The following is a 20,673-nucleotide window of genomic DNA, read 5'->3' as shown; positions in this document are numbered from 1 at the left end:
CCAGGGAACACCAGGGCACCACGTCTGAAAACGACACAGAGGGCTCTAAAACAGGTCCCCTGTCCCCTTGCTACCCACATAATTGTGACAGTTAAAACAGGCAGTGAAACAACTGTTGCTGCCAAGTTCATTTTGACTCATGGTGACCCCATGTGGCACAGAGTAGAATGACTGCAGGAAAATATTGACTGTAAATAATACAGGGAAAAAAACCAACCCTAAAACAAAGCTAATGCTAAAAAGGAAGATGTCCAGTGTAAATAGGAACACAGTATTCATGCATGCCGTCTAAAGGACTCCCGGAGGAGGAGCAGGCACCCCGGGGCACCGAACCGAGGGAGAAGGGTGAAGGGCTTAGGGCACGGCACTGATGAGGTGAAAGGAAGTCTTTGGAAGCTGAGTACACAGGTGGAAAGAGTCCACCCGCCACCAACCACAGCCAAGCCTCATCTCACCACGCTTCACTTCCCTGCACTTCCCAGATGCTGTCTCAAAGTTGAGGACTGTGTCACCTGCCCGTCCCAGGATGTAGATGAGTCTTCCTCCAACCCTGACACCACGTGACTGGTGTTTCATCTAGTCTAGCTTCTCAGATGGTTTGCTCAGCACACAGATTGAACACGTATGGAGGAAGGACACAGCCCTCGTACACATCTTTTCTGACTTTAAAACACGAAGTATATCCCCCCTTATCCTATTTGAATGACTGCTTCTTGGTTTACGGTCAGGCTCTGCATCAGCATGATTAAGTACCCGAAATGCCTTTTCTTCTCAGTGTTATCTGTAATTTATCACCATCCACACGGTCAAAGGCCTTTGTGTAGTCAATAAACTACAACTTAGCCTCTTGCTGGTGTTTTCTGCTTTCAGACAACTTATCTCTGACATTAGCAATTACAGCCCTCATTTCACAGCCTTTTCTGAATCCAGTTTGAATTTCTGGCAGTTCTCAGTCTGTGCGCTGCTCCAGTCAAGTTTTTTTCAAAATCCTTTAACAAGATTTTACTTGTGTGAGATAGTAAGACAATAAAGTATTAGTGTAACATGTACAAAGACCTGGAGTTAGAAAAGCAAAAGGGAAAAACAATCAGCATTTCTTAAGCTGAAAGAAGAGAATCAAACCTCAAGTTGTAATACCAAAGGATTCTATGGGTAGAATCTTGACTATGCAGGGCTGTGGGTGGTGTTGAGCTGGTCCGCACCCCTATGTCCCTCCCTCTTCAGAGGGTGCCAGGACTGGGGCTGAGAACAGATTGATTCGTTAGTTTAACAACCGTTTACTGCACAGCTAATAAGAAGTACATACGCTTCTGCATACAGCAGTAAACAAGACTCAGAGGTATTTGTTTCATTACATCTGCCAAGACAGGATTGTGTATCTTTGCATCACTGATGATTTTGAATGTTCTCATATTTTTACCTGAGACAAAGAAAAGGTTCCAAACCACTCATGGTTCCCTATCACAGACAGCACTTCCACACCCACAAAGAGTGAGCTTGCAAGGGTTTTGCCTGCACAGTTGAAGCATCATTCTGCGAATAAGAGTCTAGACACAGTGGGCAGACTCACATCCAAGAGGGTAAATGGAAAGGAGTCAAGGTCAGAGACAGAGATCTCCATGTGGAGAGTGGTGGAGGCTCACATCCAAGGAGATGAATGAAAAGGAGGCAAGGTCAGAGACAGAGATCTCCATGTGGAGAAAGATTAGGACCACTGATAGACAAAGCAGAAAATCTTGTGGATTCGTCTATCACCTTCACAACTCCCAGCAGGAATCTTGCCTGAGCTGTGTGTGTGAAGAATCTCAAGCTTACTATCATCATCACTATTTCAACTGTTTTCATCTGACATCATTGTGCTTCCTGCTTATGGATTTACCTGGTCAAGCTGTGTAATGAAATAAGTAAATGTTATTACCCAAGGACAGGAGAACAAGAGGAGAAAATAACCCAAGTGACTCAAGCCTTTGACTTTTGACAGTTGGTATCTGTCAGTCTCTTCAACCCTCTTTTTCATTTTAAAGTTTTTTTTATTTTGTTCTATGACTCCAGATTTATATTTGTCCCATCAAAGTTTATCCCAATGATTGAATCATTATAGCAGTAGCTTTAAAAAGGCTTTTGTTTCTTTGTTTTGTCTAAACTGACACCTTGAGACTATTTTTGTTTGGGATTGCACAAAAATATCAACAAGGTAAACATCGGTCTTCTGAGCTGTTGACTAAAGAGGATGGACTTGGTGCTCACAAAAGTATTCAAGAAGCAGGCAGCGTTGCCAATGCCTCATCTGAAGGCCTTTTATTGCTGAAGAGTTTTAGGAACTATAGAAATTTCTGACACTCGACAGCAGTATTAAGGGGCTATTCTCAAATATGGAAGATAACTACCTATTATCCCCATAATTTATTAGGTTATAAATGTTGTTTGATAAACCATTTGGGAGTAAGTTTAAAATTTTAATTTCTTGATTAATAGGTTTGCATCCAACACATTCCAAGAGATCAGGCCATCTTGATGTTGTAAAGTATAGACATTTTCATTTAATTTTTTTTTTGCCATGTTACACATTATTTTAAGGGTAGGAATAAGATACTTATTTCAGTGTAAATATGACAATGATTTTTTTCTGAATACATCCAATGTCTTTCTACTAAACCTATAATAAAATCTATAATCCTAAAAGAAGAAAATTGGCATTAGATTGTTGGTGCTCCTTGTTTCTAAGAGCCTCAACGGTCAACGTATGAAACATTTCCTGTAGTCACATGGGGAACACGCTGCTAGCTCATTTTAGAAGCACACACAATTATTGTTCATCGTCAGGGAGACAGATCAATGTGAGATCATGCACCATAATCAAAGAAACGGAAGAAAGGTGCAGCCATTTCAGGAGGGAGACTATGATCAGGAACCATGGTGATGAAGTAAGAAACCAGAGCTGCACTGAAGGCATCGGTGAAAAATGGACCCAGTGACCAATCAGCAAACAGATGCAGCCCTGGACGGACTCACTAGTCCATGCTAAGAAATTTGAAAGACAGCCAGCTGGTCCACCAACCGGAAGAGAGCCAGATTGGAGTCTATTTTTTAAAAAAGTGATTCAACAGAACACAGCTGCTCTGGGAGGAGCGAGGGGAAAAGAAAAACATGTCAGGAGCCGCTAACCTTTCCCTGAGCCCCACAGATTAGACCGACATGTAACTCACAGACGTAAGGAGGGGCTCTGGCGGCCTAGTGGTGAAGAGTTGAACAGATGTGCTTCCAACCTAAAGGCAGGAGGTTCCAATCCACCAGCTGCTCCGAGGGAGACAGGTGGACAATCTCCCCCAGAGTGACTTACAGCTTCTGAATCCCCACTGGAGGGTCAGCTATGAGTCGGTTCTGACCCTGCAGCAATGTACAACACACTTTAACAAAAGGGATAAAGAAAGAAACACCAACAGCAGACCAAGCAGATTAAAAGCGACCAAGTGCCTCTCAAGCAAGAGAGGAAATCTTTGATGCAGCGGCAAAGAAGCAGGGGCTCTGGGCAAAGAAGCAAGAAAACCGTGGTCCAGACTCACCTTTGTCTGCGTGGCTGGTGGTCGTGGGTGGTACACGTCACTCGGTATTCTTGCTTTGAGGGCGAGGCCTCTTGGGGGCCCTGCTTCTGGGGAATGAGAAGTCTGCTGCTCTCCAGGTCTTTGTGGGTGCTGGAGGGCCTGAGGGGTTCTCACTGCCATCTCTCTGCATGAGTTGTTAGCCCCCTCCAATCGGCTCCCTCTTCTGTCCTAGATTCTCCTTGCCCAGGGAGAGAAGGTTGCCTGTTGAGGGATCCTGGGTCGGGGCCTTCTGCAAAAGGAGCATGACAACCTGGGAATGCCAAGTCCAGCCTCCACCAATTCCACAAAGGAGAACGGTCCCCAGCAACAGCATCCACCGCACCAAAATAATAGCCCCATGACAGGGCCCTCAACTCCACTGTCCCTGCGTTTACCAATCACCGGGTCTGATATTTTTGCAAAAGTTGTGAGGTTTATTGGGGAAACAGGCTGCGGAGGTGCAGCAGAAGGAAAAGGATATCACATTGTGCAAGCCCAGGTGCAAGAAGTCTCTGGAGTCCTCAATTGTCCAGCAAGTCTCATCTGATAGCAGTCCCAAGTCTGCTCTTCCTTCAATCATCCAAAAGCAAAGTCTTTAACTCTGGCTCTGATGCCAGAGCTCCGTCAGGCAATGCCTCAGCCTAGTCTCTCCATAGTCTGGCCGGCTCTTCCTCCTAGGTTGACCCCACAGCTGTTGATGATGTAGAGACCAATCAGCAATGAATCATGTGTCTGCAGTTGAGGCAGCTCGAGACCACGTCCCATAGCGGGGCTAAGGCAACGGCCAGAAAAGCCATTTCCCAAAGTCCTAACACCACATCTCCTCTCCTGTCCCCATCCCTCCTGAGTCCAGAGGGCTCTGACGTGCAGGGAGACTGGTGAGGTCCAGTTCTTTGGAGGTTTTGCAAGCCCCGTCTTTACGCACCCACCAAATTGAATTTTTTCAGGCCTGGGGTTGGTGAGGGTCCAGCCTCGGGTTTTCACTCACAGCCTTGTCTACAAACCCTCTCTACACTGTGCCACCGTCAGGGCCCAGACCCAGCAAGGTAAGTGCAGGCTGGCTTGTGCCTCCTCAGAAACCTGTACTGACCATTTCCTGGATTTCCCACCACATCCCCCAGGTGAAGCTGTTCAGGCCAGGTGAGCGAGCATGTCCAAGTCAGCCCGTGCTGACCGAATGCCTTGTGCCTCCCAGCGCTGGTCAATTGGAACAGAGTAGGGAGGTGGGATTAGTGCTGGGAAAGGGACAGGTGCGGGCCCTCTTAGAAGCTGAATCTTTGGTGCGAGGAAACGTGAAATTATTGACTACACGTGAGTCAGAAGCACAGAGCCCACGCTGGCCTTGCTCGCTGGACCCTGTCCTGCCTGTCCCCATACTGAATCAGGCCAGCTGCCCTCATTCAAGTTCCCCCCAGCACCCCGTCATCTGTTTGCTTAGAGAAGAAGGCCCATCCTTCTCCTGCAGAGTGGCTGGTGGATTTGAACTGCCAACCTGTTAGCCGTGCAACCAGGGCTCCTTTTGTCTCTGTTGTTTTGTGCCGAGTCAGACCCTCCCCATAGCTTGCCCTCCAGCAGGTTTCTGGAGGCAGTAAGTCACACAGGAGGAGATCGCCCTGAAGCTCTGATCTCTGATTTGGGAGGAAGATGCTGGGGGGTGGGGGTGGAGGGTAGGGAGAAAGGCAGATGCCAGCCTAGCCTCGAACAGAATCTGTGGAGATGCGGAAAAAACATGAAAACATTCGCCACCAATTACTGAGTAAGCATGAGAAAACCTGTAAGCGGGGCTGACGAGGTGATTGGGCTCAGCTTCTGCCCCCGGGGGTCTGCTGCAGCCTGGGCACAGCCTGGTCACACCCAGAGTGCTGCCCTGCCCCGGGCAAAGCCAGGGTCCTGTGCCCACGTTGATTCATCAGTGAGCTACGGGCCTATGTGAGGCTCTCTGGGGTCAGCACAAGTGTGAAAAGAAGGTGGACACCAAAGTCAGACTTGGCAGCCAAGGACCCCTTAGCAGGGCAGCCACCTTTTCCCATCAGAGCCCAGACAGACCCTATTCCAGGCTCCGCAGCTCCGCCCAGCTGCACCTGCGGGGCCAAAGCAAACCAGTAGGTGGATGAGGAGGGCGATACCAACTAAACACGACTAACAGTCATGGGGCCAGGCCAGAATGCCGTGTAAAGGAGTAGAGTGCCCTGCATAGCATACATGTTTGTGATCTGGGCTCCCAAACAGACAAGTGGCAGTTCAAACCCATCTACAGGTACTTCAGAATAAAGATCTGGAAACCTACTTCCCAAAGGTCATAGCTGTGAACGCCCTTTGGAGGACTTCTATTCTGGCACCTCCGGGGTGGCTGTGAATTGGACGCAATGTAGTAATAAGCGGTAAAGTGGACAGTTAACCACAGGCACTGCCCTCGAGCCAACCCCCACCCTCAGTCGGCGTTATCGGAGTCCATCACAGCCATAAACGTCCTCTCTCCACTGAAGCTTGTCTTCATTCTACCCACTTCTGACCTTCGAGTGTCTCCACAATCCACCCCCAGTCTCTCCTTACAGAACCCCAACCTGCTTCCCACAAGAAATGGATCTCGCCTTCCACAGCTCACCAATTATGCCTCCATCTGAGCGTGTAATTCAATTTATGTCCTAACAGAGTGAGCTGTTTACACAGATGAGAGCGAAAAGAGGGAGACTTTGGATCACAGATTCCTGCAATCCCTTCGCCCACCATGCTCCTCCTTCCAGGCACAGTGGAGTCCTGTGTGCTGGGCCAGCTCCTGGGCCCTCGGCTCTGCAGTGGAGACACGGCAGTGAAGAGTGTGGTGACATGCACAAGCTGAGCTCCGAGAGGAGGGAGCCAGGGTGGTGAGCCCAAGAGGGTATATGAGGTGCCTTCAGTTGGGCACCAGTGCCAGGATGTAAAGTCACGTGTGAAAGAGGGGGGACTTGAAATTCACAGACCTTCCTCAGCATATATCACTTTGGCCTGATTTGAAGAAACACAATGGCAAAGTCAGTTTCCACGTGGAAGTCTGGGAGCCAATTTGATGTTTTCTTTCTTCTGTAACCTCAATATGGTGTTGAGACTGATCTGGAAGTAGCTAGCCTCCTTGTGGGCCCCTTGGGTCTTCTCCCCAGAGGACTGGGAGCACTCTGATGACACAGGGGATCCCTGCACTGGGGTGTCCCAAACACCCAGCCCAAGCAAGTCCCACAGAAGCTCAGAACATGTGACATTGATGGGGACTCCAGCCCACTCCTCCTCCTCTCAACCTCAGTTTCCCGACACAGGAGCAGAGGCATCAATGAGAAACTCCCCATATTCATTCTTGTTCTTAAATCAAGGGCTCTGGGGCAAGACGACAACGTACAGTATCTGTGAGGATGACACTGTGGCCATGTTGCTGGAGCTCCAGGAGCTTGGTACCCCGTGGGCTGCCTCTGTGGTCTTCTCATGACCCGGGCATCTTCCAGGAGCCCCCAAAGCCTGTGCCACAGGATGGGATGCCCTGAGCGAACAGCATTCTTGGTTTTACAAAATGAAAGGTATTTATGTGCAGAGCTACTTACCTCCGCCCCACCTGCAGCTAAATCTTCTAATTTACGGGTGTGCTGACACCCTCCGAGAGCCAAAATCAATGTGAGTCACCGTAAATCCCAACCTCAGCACCTCCCACAGCCGATTGATGGCCTTTGCTCAGGTCCTGGGGTGGGGGTGGGGGTGGGGAGCAGACCTTGGCGAAGAGCTGGAGGGAGTCCTCTCTGGGCTGCTGTTTATGTGTCAATAATCAAGTCACCCTTTCAAGCCCAGCTCAGATGCCGCTTTCTCTTGCCTAAGAACTACTCACAGTTGCCCAGTTAGAACCTGCCCTTGGGGTTCCCTGAGGAGAACTGGCAGCACCTGCTGGGATGCTAATCAGAAGGTCAGTTTTTCAAATCCAGTGGATGCCCCTTGGAAGAAAGGCCAGGACTCTTCTAAAGATTTACAGCCTTGAAAACCCAACGTGGGCATGCCATGGGGCCAGCAGCCACTTAACACAGCGGGTTTGATTCTTGGGGAATTGTGTTCCCCTAGGAATGAAAGCAGTTCCCCTAGGAATGATATCTCCAGTAGTCAGAAGAAATCAATAAACTTTATAGTAACCCAAACCCACAGCCAACTTGGCAACCCTGTAGGACAGAGCAGAGCATTTCCAAGGCTGTAAGTCTTTGTGGAAACTCACTCGTCTTTCTCCAAAGGAGCAGTGGGTGGATTTGAACCGCTGAATTTTTTGTTAGCAGCTGAATTACTTAACACAGCCCCAACAGGGCTCCCTGACAGTTGCTGTACTGGCTCCGTAATGGGAGAGGGTTGATTGTGACCAACGCTTTCTCAAAAACAATGGTCGACTCTGAAGAGTATATTAAACACAAGTTCCACCCACTTGCTCACTCACTAACATGTGTCAGAAACGATTCACAGCTGGCCCTCCAATGGGGTTTTGGAGGCTGTAAATTACATGAAAGGAGATAGATCATCTGTCTACCCTAGAGCTTCTGCTGGCTTTGAACCACTAGAGGTGCCAGGTTTGAGTTAGCAGTACACCTTCCTATGGACTAAGTCGCCGAAGTTCCCTAAAACAAGACAGCGAGTGAAGAGACAGACAGACACGAAACATGTGAATTTGTGGAGGGTACTAGAAGCTGCCTGAGTGCAGGGACCAGACCCTTTGGAGCCAGGTCAGCTGGGCTGTGCATCCTCTCAGTCACCTGTGCACCTGCGGGCAGCCACCAGCTGCAAACGCTGTGGAGACAAACCCGTAGATCCACTGCCATCCTGTTACTGTTGCTGGAATGTGTTGTCGAGTCACTTTGTGACTCGCAGTGGCCCTCAGTACGATAGCTCTGAACCCTGCCCTGTCCTGAGCCAGCCCAGCAGACAGATACAGAGGTGAGCAAGGGTCTCAGCGTCAGATTATCTGACAGGCCGGATGAGCAGGACATTCTCATGTTGCTTACAAACCGGGGAACAAGGCGTTTGTCAGCGCAACCCCTTCTAGGTGTGGCTGGCTCCGTCTCCATCCCAACTCACAGAGCCTTGCTATAGAATTAAACCTTCTTTTCAAATGACAACCCCGGCAGAGCCAGAAGAGCAGTGAGAAGGGTGTTCTCAGCCACCAGAGCACATTACTAATCTGTAGTAAACATTTTCACAGCCTTTGCCACATTAATGTTTCATCAGTGATGTGAAACCCAAGTGACATTGGTCACTGCGGAATGATCAGTAAGTGGTGTAAGCCTGTGTTTCCTTTGTGTGCTGGACCCTCCACCCCTGCCTGTCCTCATGGGGGACTTGTCTCAGAGAAGACAGATGATTGACAGCTGGGGTGCTTTCAGATGCAAAGAGCTTAGTGGTGCGGTGTGTAAGATGTTGGGTCTCTAAGTGAAGGGTCGGTAATTCAAATCCACCAATCACTCCATGGGAGAAAGGTGGGCTGTCTCCTCCTGTGAGAGGGTCAATGTTGTTGTTGTTGTTGTTGTCAGGTGTCGTCAAGTTGCAGACGACTTATAGCGACCCTATAAACAAAAGGCCTGAACACTGTTCATCGAGTTTTTGAAGGCAAGCCATTTAGGAAGTGGATGCCACTTCTTCTTCCAAGTTTATTTTAATTGGGAAGCTCCACCAAACACTGTCCACCATGGGTAACTATTTTCACATTTGGCACATCAATGTCACAGTGTTTAGCATCACAGCAACCACGAGTTACCTCTAATTATGAGTCATAATTAACTCAGAAGCAGAAGGGTTTAGTTCCCAGGAGTGACCAGGGATTTGAAGTTTGTGAAATCTTTTCAGGTGGGGTGGGGAGTGCTCCCTAACATGACAGCCGAGCAGAGGCTGAAGGACAAGGATGAGCACATCCGAAGAGAAGACAGAGGACACTAAGGACAGAGGGAGCCATGAGGCAGAGAGGAGCTTGGAACATTCCAGAAACAGCACCCTTTATCTGGAGAAGGTAAGGAAATCTGAAGAGAGCAAGTAAATGAAAAACAAGAAGATAAGCCCGAGACTCCTTCACCTGAAGGAAAGGAGCACACTTTAGGAGTCCACTTCTTGGTCCAGCCCCACCGGGCACTTTAATTGCCTCAGGGCAAGATTAATCTTGTAAACCCAGTCCTGGGCACAGACATTGCTATCCAGTCCAGGATCGCATCCTGGCCATGAGCGGACCTGCCAGAGGCAGCTGGGGACACAGGGACGCTGAGCTGAGGGCTCATCAGACAGCTTGGGAGACAAGCCCTTACTCCAGGCAGATAGAAAGACAAGAACACGGGGGGGGGGGGGCAGGGGAGATGAAAAAATGGCCATGGGAGTGGCGAGGAGGACACGCCTGTCCGCAGGCCCTCTCTTGTCATCTCAAGGGCCACTGAGGCAGAATGGTGGTCATCTCAGCAGCAGTCCCATCCCAAAGCAAACAGAGCTGTTTCCTCTGGACGGCATGATGGAGAAGCAGGACTCCCCTGTGTGTGCGCGTTCAGTCACTAATCTGTGCTGTCCCCAGCGATGGGCACAGGGCCACCGGGCACCCGCTCCAGCCAGCAGTGCCAGCTCGCAGCCGGCCCTGTGCAGCGACCTTAGGAATCAGTCCCTCTCTCTGCCTGGGACGGGCAGCGCCTACCAGCGTGTCATTCGGTGCCTGACACGCCTGTGACAGAGGCGGACATCCCCTGTCAGCTTCCCCAGTCCACCCACCCAAATAAAATGTGCTCCAGTGTGGCCCTGGGTCCTCCCTCCCATTGTCCTCCGCTGCCTTGCTCCTGGGAAGAGGCTGCAGGGTGGGACCCTGGAATGCAGGCTTTGTTTTGATTGGCTCCCGCACAGCACGCAGCAGCCAATCAAGGGCAACCCTCAGGGGACTAGCTTTTGTGCTGTTCCGGATGCTGAGAAAAGCCACTAGGCTTGGGGAGGGGGTGGGGTGCAGATGAAAGGTATGAATTTAGTATTCCCTCCTTCCTCGTGCCCCAACCCAGTTGTCCAGTTTGTCCAGCAGATCCGTAAGGCAAACTCTGCAAGTCCTTGGAACTCTGCTGTCTCTTCTCTGTTTTTCCTCATCGCGACACTGACATGCTGTCCTAGGGGTGTACAGCCCCATGGGGGAGCAGTGAGACCTGCATCCTGTCCCCCTTACCGCCTTCCCCCCCTCCCCCGGCCTAAGCCACCAGCCAATGAAGTGGCTGCAACCCCAACTACAACCCCTCTCACTCCATATCCCTTGATAGTGAAATGTGGAATTTCCACACCACCTCCAATAATGCCAGCACAGGCCACAGCAGGCCAAGAGTGTTGTTAGGAGAGGAAGCATCCCTCAGGGACAGGACCTGACTCCAGGAGCTGAGATTGGACTGTAATCTGCAGCCCGACTAACTCTAAAACCACTTTCTCTCCTTGCCCTCAGCTGACCCCTACAACTTTCCAGCTCCCTCCCTCCCTCCCTCACAAGACTGGTTCACCCACTCACCCTCCCTCCTGCCCTCCCCCCTCGCCCAGCTCAGGCCACCCTGCCCTCACCGCCTGCAAGCCTCTCTCTGCTCTAATGCTTCAGGGAATCATTGGCTTTTCCTCTCCACTTCCACCTTCCTTCTCCCTCCCTGCTGACACACTGGTTTTACATCTTTAAAAGGAATAGTTTTGGGGGGAAAGACATGGAAAGACTTTTCATAGAGGCAGACATTTGGATGGTCAACAGACACATGAAAAAAATGTTCAAGATCCCTGGCAATGAGAGATGCAAACCAAAATCACAATGAAACACCATCTCACAACAGTAGCAGTGGCAAAGTTTAGTAGGGCAGCAAACAATAAACGTCGGAGAGGATGTGGAGAGGTGGGAACTCTCATATGCTATTGGTGGGATTGTAAAATGGCACAGCCACTCTGGAAGACAGGTTGTTGTTTCCTCAAAAAGTTGAACATAGAAACTCCATAAGACCCATCTATTCTACTACTAGGAATATACCCCAAGGGAATTAAAACTGAGACACAATAGGAATTTAGACAGCAATGTTCATAGCAGTGTCATTCACCATCACAAAAAACATGGAAATAGCCTAAATGTCCAACCACAACTGGATGGACTGAGAAATTGTGATACATTCACACAATGGAATACTATGCAGCACTCAGGAGCAAGGATTTGGAAAAATACTATATAACTTGGGAGATACTGGAGAGCATTATGCTGAGTGAACTGTCTCTTAAGGACAAATATTGCATAAGACCATTAATGTAAAAATAGAAGGATAACTAGTAAACAATGTACCCCAAGGCAGGAAGGGGTGGGAGTGAAGGGGTGAGGACAAGAAGGGGAGAAACCACAGGGCTGCACAGTTTGGTGGGTGGGGGGAGGAGGGGAAGGACATGGGAAGGACCCTGGCGAAAAGACGGGGTAATGATGGGCAAGGTCCAATGGTGATTAATTTTATAAAATATAATGCATGAGACTGATTGTATGAAATACAATATGAATGAGGAATAGTGTGAAATACAATGTATATTAACTGTAATAAGCAATGTAAAATACAATGTATATTAATTGTAAGCAAACAGGGGCTGGGGGGAAGTAGTAGTTTTATGACAGGGTGAGAAACTGCCTTCAAAGATAATGTAAATCTATCTTAAGGCTAAAATACATTATCTGTGCTTCTATCAATTCATTGAATGATCACAATACTTAGGGAACACGATTGCACAGGGGTTATAAACACAGGCTTTGGGGTTGGTCAGACAAGCTCAACCTCTCGCTCCAGGCCTACTGTACCCTGTACTGTACTACTTGACTTCCCAGCCCCCTTCTCCCCTTTATCAGTGGGTAATCATTGTTGTTGTGTGCCATGGAGCAGAAATCGACATATAACTGACCCTTTCATGGTGCCCTACCCCCTCCACCTCCCAGCAGTTAATCACCAGGGAGATTGGACATCCTTTTCGTGTGGAGCAGCTAGCTGGTGGATTCGAACTACATGCCTTTGGAATTGCAACATTTTCTTAGCAGCACTCCCTCCTATAGATGGGTATTAATAAATAATACTGTCTGGTGGAGTTGTTTTACAGGGACCAAACGAGGCCAGTCAGATAAACTGCCAATTACATTCCTCCACTGAGCAGGGGTTCTCACACAGAGCCTGGGATGCTTCTAAAGCCTTGGGTAATGAAATCTCAGATAATGTTTAAATCATGACAGGGTAGCTCTTCCCTGTTCTAAGGGCTTGTGAGGAGTTGGAACGTACTTGATAACAGGACAGTGGTTTGGGGTTTGACATTGTTTTTGTTTTAAATGCCAAAGCTGGAGGTGGGGAGAATGAAAACTTGCTCCAACCTTCCCTGAATGTTCTGGGTAAGAACAATTTCAGAGTTCTCGGGAATCTCTCCACTGGGTGCTGCGTAAGCTCAGAGGAGAGATGAGAAAGAGATCTGTAGAGATCAGTCATGAATCATGAATCAGTGCTGAGAACTAGTGAGGTCTCGTGTGCGTGCGCGTGCGTGCATGTGTGTGTGTCCCCGTGTGTGGGTTTCCAATGTTGGAACAAGCTGCGATGATGGGACACTCCTCTCTCTTGCTGCGTCCTGATCATTTCTGCATCCCTGCCACTGGTTGAGCGGGGGCGGGGGGTACCCCCGGGCAGATGACATGAAGCAGAAAGAGAAGTCTCAGAGCATCAAAGTCTGAGAGGGACTCACCTGCCATTGCTGGCTTTGAAGAGGCTACAGGAGAGGGAATGTGAAAAGGGAGAGGGGTGGGAATGAGACCAAGCCTCTGATTTGATGTTTTCATTCACTGCTGCACATTTTCTTCCCTTCCCCAGTCCACTCTGCAATGCACCTCTTGTTCCAGATTGTTGTCATGATATGAGTCTGTAGTTCTAACTGAACCCCAGAGCCTAGGTCAAAATCTACCTTCTACTCTGATGAGGTAGGGACAGACAAGGTGGACATGGTGAGTACAGGAGGCTAGGAGTATTAGCATGTGAGTCTCCCTGGGGGAAGGACCTGACATTGGGAGCTGAGGCTGGACATTGTTGAGCGGCATAACCAACTGTCACGCAGTGTGGAGTTGACCCCAATTCCTGGCAGCCCCATGTGTGTCAGATCGAATCTGTGCTCCGCCGTGGTTTCCATGGCAAGTTCGAAGCCAGGTCACCAGACCTTTCCTCTAGCGTCTCTGGGTGAACTTTTTACTCAGCAGCCGAGCAAATTAGCCCAGGGACTCCTTGAAGCACAGTGACCATGTTTTGGGGGAACATTCTCTCAGCATCTCAGGAAGAGAAGGTTGTTGAACTAAACTGAAGCCTCAGCCCCGAGAGTTCAATTGCTTTTGTAAACCTGAAGGAGTCCATTCCTCTTAACCAAGGCTGCCCATTCTGTGGAGAACCAGCAATCCTGCCACAGCTATAAGAGGCGGTGGCATGAGCTTGGGGAGAGGAGGGAGCCCATAGGCACTGGCTTCTGTGCTGAGGCAGGAACCCTGCACCCCTCAGAGGGAGTGCTGAGGTCCTAGACGAAGCCCCTGTATACCTGTCATCACCGAGAATAGGACAGAATGGGGTCTTCATTCATCCACAGAGAAGCCCCCTGGTGTCCCTCTCCTGTTTCCTCTCACTCAAGTCTATTAGTTTTTCAGCAATTTAATGAAAGGATCTTGCCCGTTACAGGAAAGCCTCACCCCCGCGAGAGCATCATGGAAGACTGGGAGCCCAGAAGCCCAGGCAATCTGTTGTCTCAGAGACTTCGGTAGCAGGTAACAGACTTGATTCCCTGACCCCTATGCCAGCTATCCTTGAAGCATGTTGTCTTGGAGAGGGACACTGATGTCCTTGTGAAGATGATGGGTTAGCCAAGGAGAAGACCATCCCCCGGATGGGTTGACACAGATTCTGTGACACTGGGCCAAGACACAGCCAAGATGGTGAGGATGGCGCAGGACTGGCCAAGGCTGAACGTCTGTCCATGGAGTCACTGTGAGGTGCACCGAGCAGGCACAGCTGTGGAAAGGGCATCTGCCCATGTGCCAGCTGCGGACCCTTCTGATCTGAAGGTGGGGATTCAGGGAGACGTGGAGCCCAGAGGACACAGATCAAGGCACGTGCATGGGTGCCCCTGCCTCTGGTCAGCTCTCCCCATCGCCCAGGCTGTGGGGTGGATGGAGCTGCCAGGGGAGGACAGTCCAGGGTCCTGGCAGCTGCTGCCCATCTGCACGGACCAAGTGTGGGTCCTGCAGGAGGCTCCTAGCCTCCTAGCACCCCCTGCTGGTGTGCAGCTGCCACAGCTCCACGCTTCCGCTTCTCTGGTCTACCTGTGGTCAGGTCCACGCAGGCCCTGCAGGTTCAAAGAGAGGTTCAAGGTGACCAGGGCAGGGAAGGGGGCCGGCATGGCTGGGAGAGCATGGGAAGGCCCACGGGAAGGTGACATATTCTGCTAGTCATCAGTGACCCTTGCTTAGACCCACGATTCTGACCACTGACTTAAGGTTTAGCAAAGCTTCAGAGGCTCAGAACAAACCCACACTTCTTGACCGAATGCCAGGTGATGGGCTGTTGGGGACTGAACTGCGCCTCCCAAAATACGTGTCAGAACTCTGACCCTCATCTGTGGCCGTGACCCTGTCTGGGAATCAGCTTTTTTTGCTATGTTAGTTCAGATCCAACTGACGGGTTCCAAACCAATCATTTCTGAGTCATGAAAAGAACAGATGAGTTAGAGACAGACACACAGGAGAAAGTCAGAGCCAGGTGGGGCTCAGCACACACGATCCCCTGGGAGGGCTGAAGAAGGCGCCAGTGTGGCGGATGTGCTGATTTGGACCTGCATCCTCTCTCCTCTTAAGTCACTCATGTTTCTTCTACGGCTGCAGCGGGTAACTGTGAGGGGCCGGTGGTGACGGAAACTGTGACGTATCTGGTCACTCACTGAAACCAAATTCTCAGGTCTGCTCTGACACGCGTGGGGTCGGCAGCAGCTGCGGTCAGGCTGAAGGCAGGGGACTGGCAAGGAGGCAGCTCAGGTGTCAGCCGGTGGGAATCCCTGGACGGTAGAGTCTGTGACTCAGGACAGACATCAGGAACCTCCCGGACCTCGTGGAAGCTGTCTGTGGGGGCTGATTTCCACGTAGGCATCGGGGTACCTGCTTGTGAATGTGAGCCCTGTCACAGGCCGTCTCTCTGCCCCCCCCCATGGGTAGGGGTCCCATCTGAGGTCTCACTCTGCTCCCCCCAGGTGTGGTTCTGGGACACGCAGGAAGGAGTGGGTGACAGCAGCCAGCCAGCTCTCCTGGCCTGCCACTGCTCACTTGTCTACACATCCCCGTCTACACGGACCCGTCTACATACACCCATGACAGAGCGCTCAGCCAGCAGCCAGCCGGCTCTCCTGACCTGCCACAGGTCAGCCGTCTACACGGACCCTTCTACACGCATCTGTCTACACAGACCCATCTACCCACACCAGACCCTTCAACATAGACTCATCTACACACCCCCATCTACACAGACCCATCTACACACACCTGTCTCACAGACCTTTCTTCACACACCCATCTATACACACACCTGTCTACACACACCCATCTACACACACATCCCTGTCTACACAGGCGTCCCTGCTCCTTCATCTGCTTCCTGTCAGGTAGCCCAGCACGCCAAGCCGCTCCTTGCCCCAGGGACATGTAACAGGCCTTATCCACCACCAGCCACCAAAGCCATAAATTGCCGCAGAGACGGTGACAGTGATAGATTAGAATTTTTCCCATCAAACCGGAACGTGTCGTGTCTCCTTCACAGGCTGTGTTGACGGGAAGATAATTTACTTAGAAAATTTCGCAGTGCATGCTAAATTAAATCCCCTTCCCTCCCCTCATCACACTGTGGGTTCCCCCTCTTAAGCCAAGTACAAGTCTACTTAATTGATCCCTAACGTCTCCCCACCCAACTCAGAATGCATGGCTGATACCAGGCACAAATGTGGCTTCTGTCCAGCAGTGGAAGGGACCCCCTCGCTGTGAACAAGGAGCAAGGGGGGGGGGGATTTGGATCAGGCAGGCCTTTTCCTTCAGTCTAAAAGATGAGATGGAGAGGCAAGGGAAAAATCAGTGACAGAGTGGAGGAATTTTAAGTGCTGATTACAAGAAAAATTAATTTGCGCTATAGGGCCTGTGGGTACAGGTTACAAAATGAGCCAGCATCTCATCCCAAATGCAAAGCTCTGCACCATGGCCTGGCTTGGGTCCTCTTGTTCACAGCCAGGTGGAAGGTCAGGTCTGCCTTGTGAGCCCCCCCCGGAGGGCTGGAACCTTCCCTGCACCCCACACGGCGCTAATAACACAGCAGCAGGGCCTCATTTAACCCTCATGCTCTGGGGCTGCTGGCTAAGTCCTCAGAAGTCGGCAAGCTCACCTTTAAGTGGGAGGGAGGTGTCCACATTGACGGAGAATCACAAAGCCCTCTGCACAGCCCGACACCTGAGAAGCTAATCATGTTGTTAGCAGCTGTGGTTATTGTTAGGTGCCTGTGAATTGAGTACCACTCAGTGATTCGATGAACAGACCTGAACCCTGTCCTGTCCCCGCGATCTTCATCATCTCTGACACACTTTAATCCGTTGCTGTGAGGATCTATCTGGCTGAGGGTCTTTCTTTCACTTACCCTCCATCTGTCCAGGCATCTTCTCCCAGCAACGTGCCCAAAGTCTGTCACATGTAGCTTCACCATCCTCGGCTCCAAGGAGCACTCTGGTGGCACCTTCTCCAAGACACAACTTTTGGGAGTCCGTGTGAACAGCTGTGGAGAGGGGCCCAACTCCCAGAGACCTACGTACAGCAGAAGGAATGGTGCCCAGCCCTGCTCTGTCCTCATGGTCAACCATGAATGTGGCCACTGTGCACCTGAGTGGCCGCCTGCATGTGGCCTCGCCCGCCAGCACCGTACCCTGTGGGTTCTCAGGGAGTCCACAGGGCTTCCACTGGCTGACTTTCGACCTTGGATGGCCGGAACGACTTCCTGTCCAGTATGGTAACTCTGCTGGTCTTTGAAATGTTGATGCCATAGCTTCAGCATCACCACAACATGCCAGTCACTACAGAAACACCACTGTGACACTCAGGGGGGGTGGAGGATATTAACACTGAGCTGCAGGTCTTCCAAATAGGTCCCTGTGAACCCGAGCTCTTGGCTGTGAGGGGTGAGGACCTGGTGGTGACAGGGCTGTCACCCTGTCACATCCTGAAAGGTGACTTCACCTCTCCCCTTGTGACTGTGTGTAGGTCACGTAACCTCCGTCCCTGACGTCGTGTAACACCGGCATCTCGCTCACCAGGTTCAAGACCACCTGTGTGTGCCCAAGGTCAGATGGGACAGAAGTGTCCCAGTTCAGTGTCACCAAGATGCAGGCCAATGTGGGGTTAACCATGGCCGTGCACGTCTAAGGTGTCAGTGCATTTATCTACGAGCCCAGATGGCACAGGGGTTAGGCTGCTAACAGACGGGTGTGCGGTTCACATCAACCAGTTTCACTCCGGGGAAAAATGTGGGCAGTCTTCTCCATTAGATCTACCACCCCAGAGCCCGAGGGAGAGGGCTACGTGCTGGCTCAGACTCAGTGGTAGTGGGTTCTGTGGGTCAAAGCCCTGATGATCTGCTTCCGTAAGGATCATGGCCAGAAAGCCCATGGTCAGCTCTGCCCATCGCAGCAGCATGGAGCTATGGGTCAGAACCGGTCTGACGGCGCAGAAGAGCAGTTCAGCACCAGACTCAAACCCCAAAATTTTTCCACCAAAGGGATGTGCTTGTTCCCTGAGAACACTGGTTTGATAAGGACGGGTGAATTAGATATTGGCAACCTACAGTGGGGATACCAGGGCATGGGGCAGGCAGTAGCTGGCTTATACACCTTCATAAATACAGTTTTTAGTAAGATTATTGTAAGGAGAAAGTTATTTCTTCAATACAGGGGTTAATGGCTAGAAAAGCCAGCGGGTGGTCTGTAGTATTAACGGTTCACTGTTCAAAACTCTTTCCTAGACACTGAGTTTGACTTTGCCACCTGGACGGGCAAGGGCAGGCAATCGGGGTGTGTTGGTCTGTTCTCAAGGGGATTGGCTAGTCTTGTCATTAAATCGAGCGGACGGAGCAGCAGAAATTGAGAAACTCACCCCCAGAAGGAAAGCAGCAGAGCATACAGAGTGCAAGTCCTTCAGAGCTGGGGCCCCAGCCGAGAGCTGACGAGCTGACGTGCAGAGCCCGGGTCCCATTCAGACCAGGGCGTGCAGGAGCTGCAGCCATAGCAGACAGCTGACATGAAACACAGCTGACCTTGGGACTGCTGCCCCCCAGAACCAGAGCTCGAGGCCTGCACCCACGTTCACTGGAGCACAAGGGGAAGGAAGCGTTAACTGAGGACTAAGAGCTCTGTCTCACTGGGCTAATGACCCGAGGCTGAAGCGTGAGGGGCCTGCAAGCACACTCATCCTACTGCAGCCTCAACTGTAGCCTTTTGGTGAAGAGACTGAGATTGTACACAGCTTTAGTTTGCTTGGCTCCATAGTCAACAGTCTTGGCACCAGCAGCCAGGAAATTAAAAGGCGCATTGCCATGGGAAAGTCTGCTGTTAGGGACCTCTCCAAAGTACTGAAGAGCAATGGTGTCTCTCTGGAGACTAAGGTGCATCTGATACAGGCTATGGTCTTCGCAATCACTTGTTATGCATCAGAGAGTTGGACAATGACCAAGGAGGATAGAAGGAGAATTGATGCCTTTGAGCTGTGGTGCTGGAGAAGAGTACTGAGAATACCATGGACTGCTAGGAAAACAAACAGATCTGTCCTGGAAAGGGTTAAACCGGGTGGCTCCTTGGAGGCAAGGATTCTGAGGCTCCGTCTAACATACTTTGGACATGTTGTGAGGAGAGACCGGTCCTTGGAGAGGGACATCATGCTTGGGAGGGTGGAGGGACGGCGGAGGAGAGGAAGGCCCTCTATGAGGTGGATTGATTCAGTGACTGGGGTAATCGGGATGGGAGTGTCAGAGACAGTGCGATTGGCACAGGACAGAGCGGAGTTTAGGGCTGTTGTACATAGGGTCGCTATGAGTCGCAAGCGACTCGATGGCACATAAACAACAAACACCAACAAACGCCATAATTGTGAAGGAGCAAACACACAACAAAAGGAAGCCAAACAGCTCCTATCGCACTGACTACAACTCGCTGCAGGCCCGAGAGGGTTGCACAGGGCCGTGCTCCACCGCTTTCCACAGCAGGACCTCTGGGCAGGAGAGGGCTCTGTGTAGACTCCCACACTAGCCTCTCAGCAGGTGATCAAATTCTTAACCTCTAGTGCTGCCAGGGCACTCTGCACCTGGACGTAAAACACCCAACCCGACCCAACCCACAGCCATCACACGGTCCCGACATGTCCGGACCCCTAGGGCAGGGCAGAACTGCCCCGGGGTTTCCAAGAGCAATCTTGGCAGGAGCAGAAGACCTCGTCTTTCTCTCATGGAGCGACTAGGGATTCAAACCACTGGCCTTCTCATTAGCAGCCCAATTATTAGTCCACTGTGCCATCAGGGCTCTTAAGCCTGGCCCACAGAGGGTAATAATAACACATTTTAAAATAGGAAAAGAAGAACCCAGCTAGCCAGCCAGCACAAGTTTAACCTAAAATAGTATCAGGCAGGCCAAAAGAGAGCAGAGACGGGCCAGCGTAGGGACACTCGGGGAGGACAGGAAAGGCCGCATGTAGAGCCCCCTCCTGTCCTCTCCCCCTTGTGGTCCCCGCTCCCTTCCTCCCAGCCCAGGGGGCAGGCACACTGTGGGGTCCCAGGACGTGTGGCATTTAATGCAAGCTTGGAGCATAAACATTCAGTTAAACAGCACTGGACAGAGAAGATTGTCACTTTATTGTCCCCCAAGTGCAGTGTGGAAAGGGGGTGCTGCCACTTTTTGGCTGGAAGCAAACCATCTGCCGCATGCCAGCAAATGGAAGATAAAATCGAGAACGTCAACCGGTACCCCAAAGTCCATCTGACTGCTCATGAGGAGAAAGGTAAGCGTCTGCATGGGCGGG

At 50.9% G+C, this 20,673-nt stretch overlaps 1 pseudogene; it reads left to right on the top strand.

Annotated features, from left to right (window-relative positions):
• Positions 1 to 281: 281 nt before the first annotated feature.
• Positions 282 to 10,272, top strand: LOC102860827 (annotated as a pseudogene).
• The last annotated feature ends 10,401 nt before the right edge of the window (positions 10,273 to 20,673 follow it).

The sequence above is a fragment of the Elephantulus edwardii genome, unplaced genomic scaffold (assembly GCF_000299155.1).
Source record: "Elephantulus edwardii isolate Elephantulus edwardi_28Jun2011 unplaced genomic scaffold, EleEdw1.0 scaffold00003, whole genome shotgun sequence".
Classification (NCBI taxonomy): domain Eukaryota; kingdom Metazoa; phylum Chordata; class Mammalia; order Macroscelidea; family Macroscelididae; genus Elephantulus; species Elephantulus edwardii.
This window is presented reverse-complemented; position numbering and strand designations above follow the sequence as displayed.